Here is a 9,426-nt window from a genome sequence, read left to right on the forward strand (position 1 = left end):
GGACCCGCAGCCGCTCGCCGGACCCGCAGCCGCCCGCCGGACCGCCGCCGCCGCCGTTCGGTGGAGTCGCCGGAGGTAGTTTTTTTTTCTCCTTTGGTTTTTCTCGAAAAACCGTTCGGTTTTCCGACAGTTTTGCTTGTTTTTTTAGTTTTGGTTTTTTTAAATAGATCAGTTTTTCCGGTTTATTTAATTAGCGAGCGTTCGCCCGTTCGTCGTTTTAACGAACGTTCGTCATTTTTCTTTTCTCGGATTAAATCCACGATTTTTCTGATCGCAATTTCTGATCCGATTTTCGTATTAGTCTAACTTTTCGCTCATTTATCGGAATCAGGCGATTCAAGCACCTGGAGTTTCGTCTCGAAACCCTCTTTCTGTTTAACCAACTAAAACAAGTTTTCACCACTGTAAAAATTGCCCTAGATCTAGAATAGTAAATGAAGAGTGTTTCTTTTGCCGTTTGTCTTTCGTTGCTTCGTTCGGTTTGATTCTTTTTGCCAACCGGAGTTCTTAAGTTGAACTTTTTGGTTAGATCTCTTATTTGAGTTTTACCTATGCATTAGTTTAGTACTTATTGTATGCTTGTTTGTTTGTGATAGAGTACCCGGAGTGCGCCGCTTGCTACTTCGAATCGCTAGGTTTCCCGGATCATCAGCAAGGCAAGTAACACTTTGATCATGCTTTCAAACTACCCAGTTTTATTGCATTTAGATCAATCCTCACACATTGCATGATTAGGATCTAATTAAATTGTGGGTTTGGGAAGTAGATGAGGTAGAACCTATTACTTGTTATTTCCAAACCTTTGGGAGTTATTTCTACGTTTGCTTATTATGCCATGCTATGCTAGTAGACGTGGATTGGGTGAGTGTATCCATGACAGATGTGAGGTTGTTAATTAATGGTCTATTTAAGGTGGCAACTTAAACACACATCTGGGTGGATTGAGGCACCTGGGTATTCCAACGATTGCCTATTTTTCTTTTGGACCGCCACCCAGGCTCAAAGGGATCATGAGATTATTCATGCTAGAAACTTCCGTGTACAGCCACAAGCTATTATGGGCTCTAGCATAGTTTATTAAGTTGTGCGAATTCTTACAGTGGTAGACCAGCAGATGTAGGGGAAAGTAGGTGTAACGGTCTACCCGATCGTAAGGTGCTAGCACTTCTGAAAGACTATGTCTCGGTCATCCGTCTTCTCAAACACCATGTAGTGCGAGAAACCAAACGGAGGCGGTCGAGTCTTATGGGGAAAAGTGCGCAAACCTCTGCAGAGTGTATAAACTAATCATGATTAGCCGTGTCCCCGGTTATGGACATCTTGAGTATCTAGTACCTGGATTATCATGTGAATCTCAACATGTTAGTCTAAAATTTAATTTTGTTGGGTTTTGTTTAATGATGATGCTTAATCGGGATTGAGAATGCTGTCAACCATTCTCAATGTTTAACAACTACCATGATAGTTAAGTAAAATTTATTTCTTTGCAGTAGGGAAAAATTGGCTTTACGCAAAACTGTAACCATAGAGCTTTCCACCAGCCAAATATGCATATAGAATAGCCTGTTTCATTCCATTACTCTCTCTATGTGTTACTTTGCCAGCATATTCCATGTGCTGACCCGTTTCGGGCTGCAACGTTAATGTTGCATACTTTTCGGACAACGATTAAGGAGTTTTTAGGTCGTGGTTCTATACTCAGTGATGCCGTTGGAGTTGATGGACTCACTTATCTTCCAAGCCTTCCGTTGTTATCGTTATTAGATGGCCTTAAGCCATATCTATTGTAATACGTTCTCTTTTGAGACACTCGATGTAATTAGTGTGTGATTGCTACTCTGTTATAAATCCTTCAAGTACTGTGTGGTGTCAGCATTACTGATCCAGGGATGACACCTGAGCACAGAGATTGGACCGTTTGAGGTCTGGTCGCTACAGTATAGCAGTTGATTTATTAGCCATTTGCAAAGATATTTCAGTAGGTGTTAACTTATTCAAGTCAAGTCTACGATATAAAGAAAGAGGCATAACACTAACACCGGCTCCAAGATCACATAAAGCAGTTTTAATATAATTTCTTTTAATGGAGCAAGTTATAGTAGGTACTCCAGGATCTCCAAGTTTCTTTGGTATTCCACCCTTAAAAGTATAATTAGCAAGCATGGTGGAAATCTCAGCTTCCGGTACCTTTCTTTTTTTACTAATGATATCCTTCATATATTTAGCATAAGGATTTGTTTTGAGCACATCAGTTAATCGCATACGCAAAAAGATAGGCCTAATCATTTCAGCAAAGCGCTCAAAATCCTCATCATCCTTTTTCTTGGATGGTTTTGGAGGAAAAGGCATGGGTTTCTGAACCCAAGGTTCCCTTTCTTTACCATGTTTCCTAGCAACAAAGTATCTTTTATCATAACATTGATTCTTTGATTGTGGGTTATCAAGATCAACATCAGGTTCAATTTCTACATCATTGTCATTACTAGGTTGAGCATCATCATGAACATTATCATTAATATTTTCATTAGGTTCATGTTCATTACCAGATTGTGTTTCAGCATCAGACATATATATATCATTTGGATTATCAGGTGGTTCAGCAATAGGTTCACTAGAAGTTTGCATAGTTCTATCATTTTTCTTCTTCTTCTTTTTAGAAGAACTAGGAACATCAATATTATTTCTCTGAGAATCTTGCTCGATTCTCTTAGGGTGGCCTTCAGGATACAAAGGTTCCTGAGTCATTCTACCAGTTCTAGTAGCCACTCTAACAGCATAATTATTTTTCTTACTATTCATTTCGTCAAGCACTTCCTTTTGAGCATTAAGTACTTGTTCTACTTGTGTGGTAACCATAGAAGCATGTTTGCTAACAAGTTTAAGTTCACCTTTAATATTAGCCATATAATCACCCAGGCGTCTAATCATATAAGCATTTTCTTTTAATTGTCTACCAAAGTAAGCATTGAAGTCGTCTTGCTTAAACATAAAATTATCAAACTCATCCAAGCACTGACTAGCAATTTTAGTAGGAGGGACTTCAGCTTTATCATATGTATAGAGAGAATTTACCTTTACTACCTGTGTCGGGATATCGGGATCAGGAGGTTCTTCAGTAAATAAAGAATTGAGATCATATGTTTCTTCAACAGGCGGTATATTAATACGATGTATTTCTTCAATAGGAGGTAAATTCTTAACATCTTCAGCTTTAATTTCTTTTCTATCATAGATTTCTTTGCCTCTTGCGTATCTTCGTGACTGAGGAATAGAACACCTCTCTTCTTCGGAGTTGGTTTAGGAATAGACTCAGTAATTGGAGCAGGAGCTGGCTCAGGAGGTGCCCAATTATTTTCATTTGTCAACATATTATTCAATAGAGTTTCAGCTTCATCCGGTGTTCTTTCCCTGAAAAGAGAACCAGCACAACTATCCAGGTAATCTCTGGAAGCATCGGTTAGTCCATTATAAAAGATATCAAGTATTTCGGGTTTCTTAAGAGGATGATCAGGCAAATCATTAAGTAACTTGAGAAGCCTCCCCCAAGCTTGTGGGAGACTCTCTTCTTTAATTTCCCTCAAAGCATCTTGTTTCTTATGAGCAGGGAAATATTTAGCAGAGAAGTAATAAATCATATCCTGGGGACAGCGCACACAACCAGGATCAAGAGAATTAAACCATATCTTAGCATCACCCTTTAATGAGAATGGAAATATTTTGAGTATATAAAAGTAACACGATCTCTCATCATTAGTGAACAGGGCAGCTATATCATTTAACTTAGTAAGATGTGCCACAACAGTTTCAGATTCATAGCCATAAAACGGATCAGATTCAACCAAAGTAATTATATCAGGATCAACAAAGAATTCATAATCCTTATCAGGAACACATATAGGTGAAGTAGCAAAAGCAGGGTCGGGTTTCATTTTATCTCTAAGTGATTCTTTGTTCCATTTAACTAATAACCTCTTAAGCTCATATCTATCCCTGTAAGCTAAAATAGCAGCAGAAGATTCCATATCAAAAAGATAACCCTCAGGAATAACAGGCATATTTTCATCATCACTATCATCATCGTATTCAGATTCAATAATTTCTCTTTCTCTAGGCCTAGAAATTTGTTCATCAAGAAATTCACCAAGGGGCACAGTACTATCAGGCATAGAAGCAGTTTCATCATAAGTATCATGCATAGCAGAAGTGGCATCATTAATAACATGCGACATATCAGAACGAATAGCAGAAGCAAGTTTAGGTGTCGCTAGCCTACTCATAACAGAAGGTGAATCAAGTGCAGAGCTAAATGGCAGTCCCTTACCTCCCCTCGTAGTTGAGGGATAAATTGTTGTCTTAGCGTCTTTCAAGTTCTCCATAGTGTCCGGCAGATATAAATCCCAAGTGACTGAAAGAATAGAGCTATGATCCCCGGCAACGGCGCCAGAAATTTGTCTTGATAACCCACAAGTATAGGGGATCGCAACAGCTTTCGAGGGTAGAGTATTCAACCCAAATTTATTGATTCGACACAAGGGGAGCCAAAGAATATTATCAAGTATTAGCAGCTGAGTTGTCAATTCAACCACACCTGGAAACTTAGTATCTGCAGCAAAGTGTTTAGAAGCAAAGTAATATGATAGTAGTGGTAGCGGCAACAAAAGTAAAGACATCAAAAGTAATGTTTTTGGTATTTTGTAGTGATTGTAACAGTAGCAGCGGGAAAGTAAATAAGCAAGAACCAGTAAATGGAAAACTCGTAGGCACCGGATCAGTGATGGATAATTATGCCGGATGCGGTTCATCATGTATCAGTCATAACATAAGGTGACACAGAACTAGCTCCAATTCATCAATGTAATGTAGGCATGTATTCCGTATATAGTCATACGTGCTTATGGAAAAGAACTTGCATGACATCTTTTTTCCTACCCTCCCGTGGCAGCGGGGTCCTATTGGAAACTAAGGGATATTAAGACCTCCTTTTAGTAGAGAACCGGAACAAAGCATTAGCACATAGTGAATACATGTACTCCTCAAACTATGGTCATCACCGGGAGTGGTCCCGATTATTGTGACTTCGGGGTTGCCGGATCATAACACATAGTAGGTGACTATAGACTTGCAAGATAGGATCAAGAACTCACATATATTCATGAAAACATAATAGGTTCAGATCTGAAATCATGGCACTCGGGCCCTAGTGACAAGCATTAAGCATAGCAAAGTCATAGCAACATCAATCTTAGAACATAGTGGATACTAGGGATCAAACCCTAACAAAACTAACTCGATTACATGATAAATCTCATCCAACCCATCACCGTCCAGCAAGCCTACGATGGAATTACTCACGCACGGCGGTGAGCATCATGAAATTGGTAATGGAGGATGGTTGATGATGACGACGGTGATGAATCCCCCTCTCCGGAGCCCCGAACAGACTCCAGATCAGCCCTCCCAAGAGGTTTTAGGGCTTGGCGGCGGCTCCGTATCGTAAAACACGATGATTTCTTCTCTCTGATTTTTTTCTCTCCAAAAGCAAATATATAGAGTTGGAGTTGGCGTCGGAGGGCATCCAGGGGACCCACGAGGTAGGGGGGCGCACCCTAAAGGGGGGCGGGGGGCGCCCCCCACCCTCGTGGACAGGGTGTGGGCCCCCTGGTCTTCATCTTTGGCGAGGATTTTTTATTATTTTTTCTAAGATGTTCCGTGGAGTTTCAGGTCATTCCGAGAATAGTTGTTTTCTGCACATAAAACAACACCATGGCAATTCTGCTGAAAACAGTATCAGTCCGGGTTAGTTCCATTCAAATCATACAAGTTAGAGTCAACAAGGGCAAAAGTGTTTGGAAAAGTAAATACGACGGAGACGTATCATCCATTGCAACCCTTTTCTCATGTCTTTCAACCTACAGGGTTCTCGTGATGTTCCTTGTTCCTCTTTTCTAACAGAGTGTTTTCAAATTCGATCATCTCCGTTGTATTCTTTCTCAAAATGGTTTTAACATTTCAAGGTTCTTTCGTTTCACTCGTTTGTCAAAGAAGCAACTTTAATTTACCTCTTCTCTTCCCTTCCGTTTCCCTCCGGTGCCATCCTAGATGTCGGGACGAGATCCTCTTGTAGTGGTGGAGTGTTGTGACGACCCAAGACCGAGACCTCCATTATTATTTTTATTTTGTGTTATGTTCATGCATGCTTGCTCGCTTGTGATGTTTGTTTTATTTTATTTTGCATCATGCATCTTCTCCATACCATTGTTGTGTTTGTTTAACTTAGTTGCTCATGTGCATTGCAACTTCTTTTCTTCTCTTGATCCTTCCATCAACCCCATGCTCACTTCCAACTTGGTTTCACCCAAGTTTCAAATCCCTATGCCACTTCCTTCTTTCCCTTTTATCTATTTATTTGAGTTGCAAATAGATTTGCTCAAATAAATGTTCATCTTTTGCCCATAAATCATATTTATTATGTAGGGTAATCCTATAAAATTTAAGCCCATTTGGATTCAGTTTGGTTAGGTTATAAATTCATGCAAGTTTGAATTAAATTCGAACATGTTTAAATTTATAGTCTGTAAAAAATTCCAAACTAATTTTATTAAATCGGGCATATTTCATGTTTTCCAGAAATATGTCCCTCCATCCCTACTTCAACCCCAGACCCTCTGTACTTTTCTCTCTATTTCTGTTTATGCAATAAATAGAAAGGGAAGAGGTAAATCAGATAAGTGAGGGAAGCCCAGCTGGGCCTCCCAGCCTCCCGCGTCGGCCCACCTAGGCCACTTGGGCCTCCTGCAGCCGCACCCTGCTCAAACCCTAGTCCCCGTCGCTGCATCTCCATCGATCCCTCTCCCTCGCATACTCCCACACCGCCGCCAGCAGCGCCACAAGCACACACGCATCGCGCCTTGCCCGATCCCCATCTCCCTCCGCTCCATCTCCTCACCCTCTCGTTCTCCCAGCGTACCCGCGCGCGCCATGGCGTCCACCAGTTACGTCACGCAGGCCGGCCACCGGAGTTGTTGTCGGCTGCTGCCCCACAGCTCCCTGCCTCCCGCTCCCTCCTTGATTCAGTTCGAGAGGAGCTCGAATCCCAAGCCGACCCTAAGCGCTTCCTCAGCCTCGCGCATGCCCCTGCTCATGGCCTCCCGAGCACACGACAAGCAGCACCGCCGCCGGGAATGGACCCAGCAGCTATGGATTCGTCTAGTTCAGTCCCTGCCGGAGCTGCACCTGAGCTCCTCCTCCTTGCCTCGTCCGCGCTGGAAGCGGCCTCCCACGCCCCAGCATCGTCGCCGGCCACCACCAGCATCTCCGGCACCGCCTCTTGCTGGTCACCTCCACCCCCTGGACCCGCTGGTTCTCCTCGTCACCGTGCCGTGCACCTTCTCATCGCCCTGCCTCCATGTCCACTGTGTGCGCCAGCGCCCATGTCCGAGCACCACGTTTTCTCCGCTGCCCCGTGCACCTTTGGCTACTTCCCGTCGCACCATCGTCTCCTTGCTGCTGCCCGCCTGAGGCCCTTTTGTCTCGCTGAGTTTTGTATTGCCAAGAACGACACGCCAAGACCCGTATCCGGACCGTCAAGCATCTTCTCCGAGAATTTTGCCAAGTACCAAGTACCACAACATGACGACCCTCGCAAGACCAAGTTCCTCTATGATATGTGGACGACAACCGGCGCCGAAGACCCATGAACCAATAACGTCAAGTTTGACTACTGGCGACGTGCACTTCGCCAAGTACCATGCCGTTTCTGGAAGAATCGCCAACATCAAGTTCTCTACCATGAACGGTTACAGTGTTGTGGATCCGGCAAGTACCCTCTCCGGATCGCCATGTTCGACTACCGATGACATATACCACTACCATCGCCGAGATCGCGAGAACCTCTACTTCCCCTTCAAAACGTGTACCACTACCGCCGCCTGAACGTCTACAGAACATGTACCACGACCATCACTGAAGACCCCATGGACGTCAAGTTCCGTGTCGTGACCCCGAACATCTACGGACATGAACCACTACTTCCCTCGATGACCCATGAACGACTACTTCCTCTATGAACCGATCCAGTTTGAAACACACGCTTTGAAGGTATAACCGCCGAGAACGACCGTCCGTGGACGAATGCTTGTGTTGTATGAGATGCATGGTTGGTTGTTGTATTCGCCCGTGAACATTAGTTGTTCCTCCTCGTTGCCATGCCGTCCACCCGTGGGAACCCGGTAACTGGGATCACCCCACCATCTTTTGCACGCTCCCGTCACACTTCCTTTGCACCGGTATCTCCGTGAGCTACCGGAACCGATATGTTGTCGTGGCATCATTTTCGGATTCATTGTCGTGGCACCCCTTTCGTTTCCGCCACGATGACAGATGCTTCATAACATGCTCTTATCAACATTTTCATAAAACTTGCACATGTCATCCGCATCATGATAATAACATTTAAAATGTTTAAATTGTTGTTTGCTTCAATTGCTAAATGACATGTGGGGAGTTACCAGAATGGGTATTTGTTGTTTCCGGCCTCACTTAAAATTGCCTAAAATGTGTAGTTTACTTCTGCCTCACCCCTTGCCATGTTAAGAACATTTAATATTGTTGAGTACCTAAACGGGAGAGAACTAAATAATTAAATGTGGTGTTTCTTCAATATGCAACCTGTTACATATTGAGCTCCACTTAATTTGTAGTATTGTTTGTGCATATTGCCATGCCATGCATCTTTAAATCGGACATGCATCATATTTGATTGTGCATCATGCCATGTTTATGCTTGTTGGTTTACCATGTTGTTTGCTCCTTTCCGGTTCTTCTTCTTCGGGTTAGTTCCGATAACGTCGCGTTTGTGAGGATCCGTTCGACTACGTCCGTTTGTCTTCTTCATGGACTCGTTCTTCTTCCTTGCGGGATCTCAGGCAAGATGACCCACTACAAAAAAAAGACACATCCGTGACATTTTGGGCCGAACGAATTTTTTTTCTGTCATACATATGACACTTCTATGATGATAATTGTAACAAAACCCGGTATCATCATAGATGTGGTGGGCTCCTACTTCTATGACAAAAAATCATGACAGAAAATGGGCTTTTCGTCCTGGGTGGGCCGGAGACGCAGCTGCATGACATTCTTTGGGTCGTCCATGATGGAAAAACCATGGTAGAAGCGAGGGGGAGGAAAATTTCGGGGAGTTCCCGGTTACGGTGGGAGGTCGGGGGCCGAGCGATGCGTGTTTCTCTCATACACGTACGCGCGTGTGTGCGAGGCGTTGGCTCTAACTAAACCCGAGCGACACGCTGGGCTCTAACTGAACCGGAGCGATTGCACTGTAGGCTACGCGTTACTGAACCCGAGCGATTGATCGATGGCTGTTAACTGAATCCGATCGAGCGATTCCTTCGCTACTGCTGCTAACCG

This window comes from Triticum aestivum, chromosome 6A, assembly GCF_018294505.1.
Source record: "Triticum aestivum cultivar Chinese Spring chromosome 6A, IWGSC CS RefSeq v2.1, whole genome shotgun sequence".
NCBI classification, from domain to species: Eukaryota; Viridiplantae; Streptophyta; class Magnoliopsida; order Poales; family Poaceae; genus Triticum; species Triticum aestivum.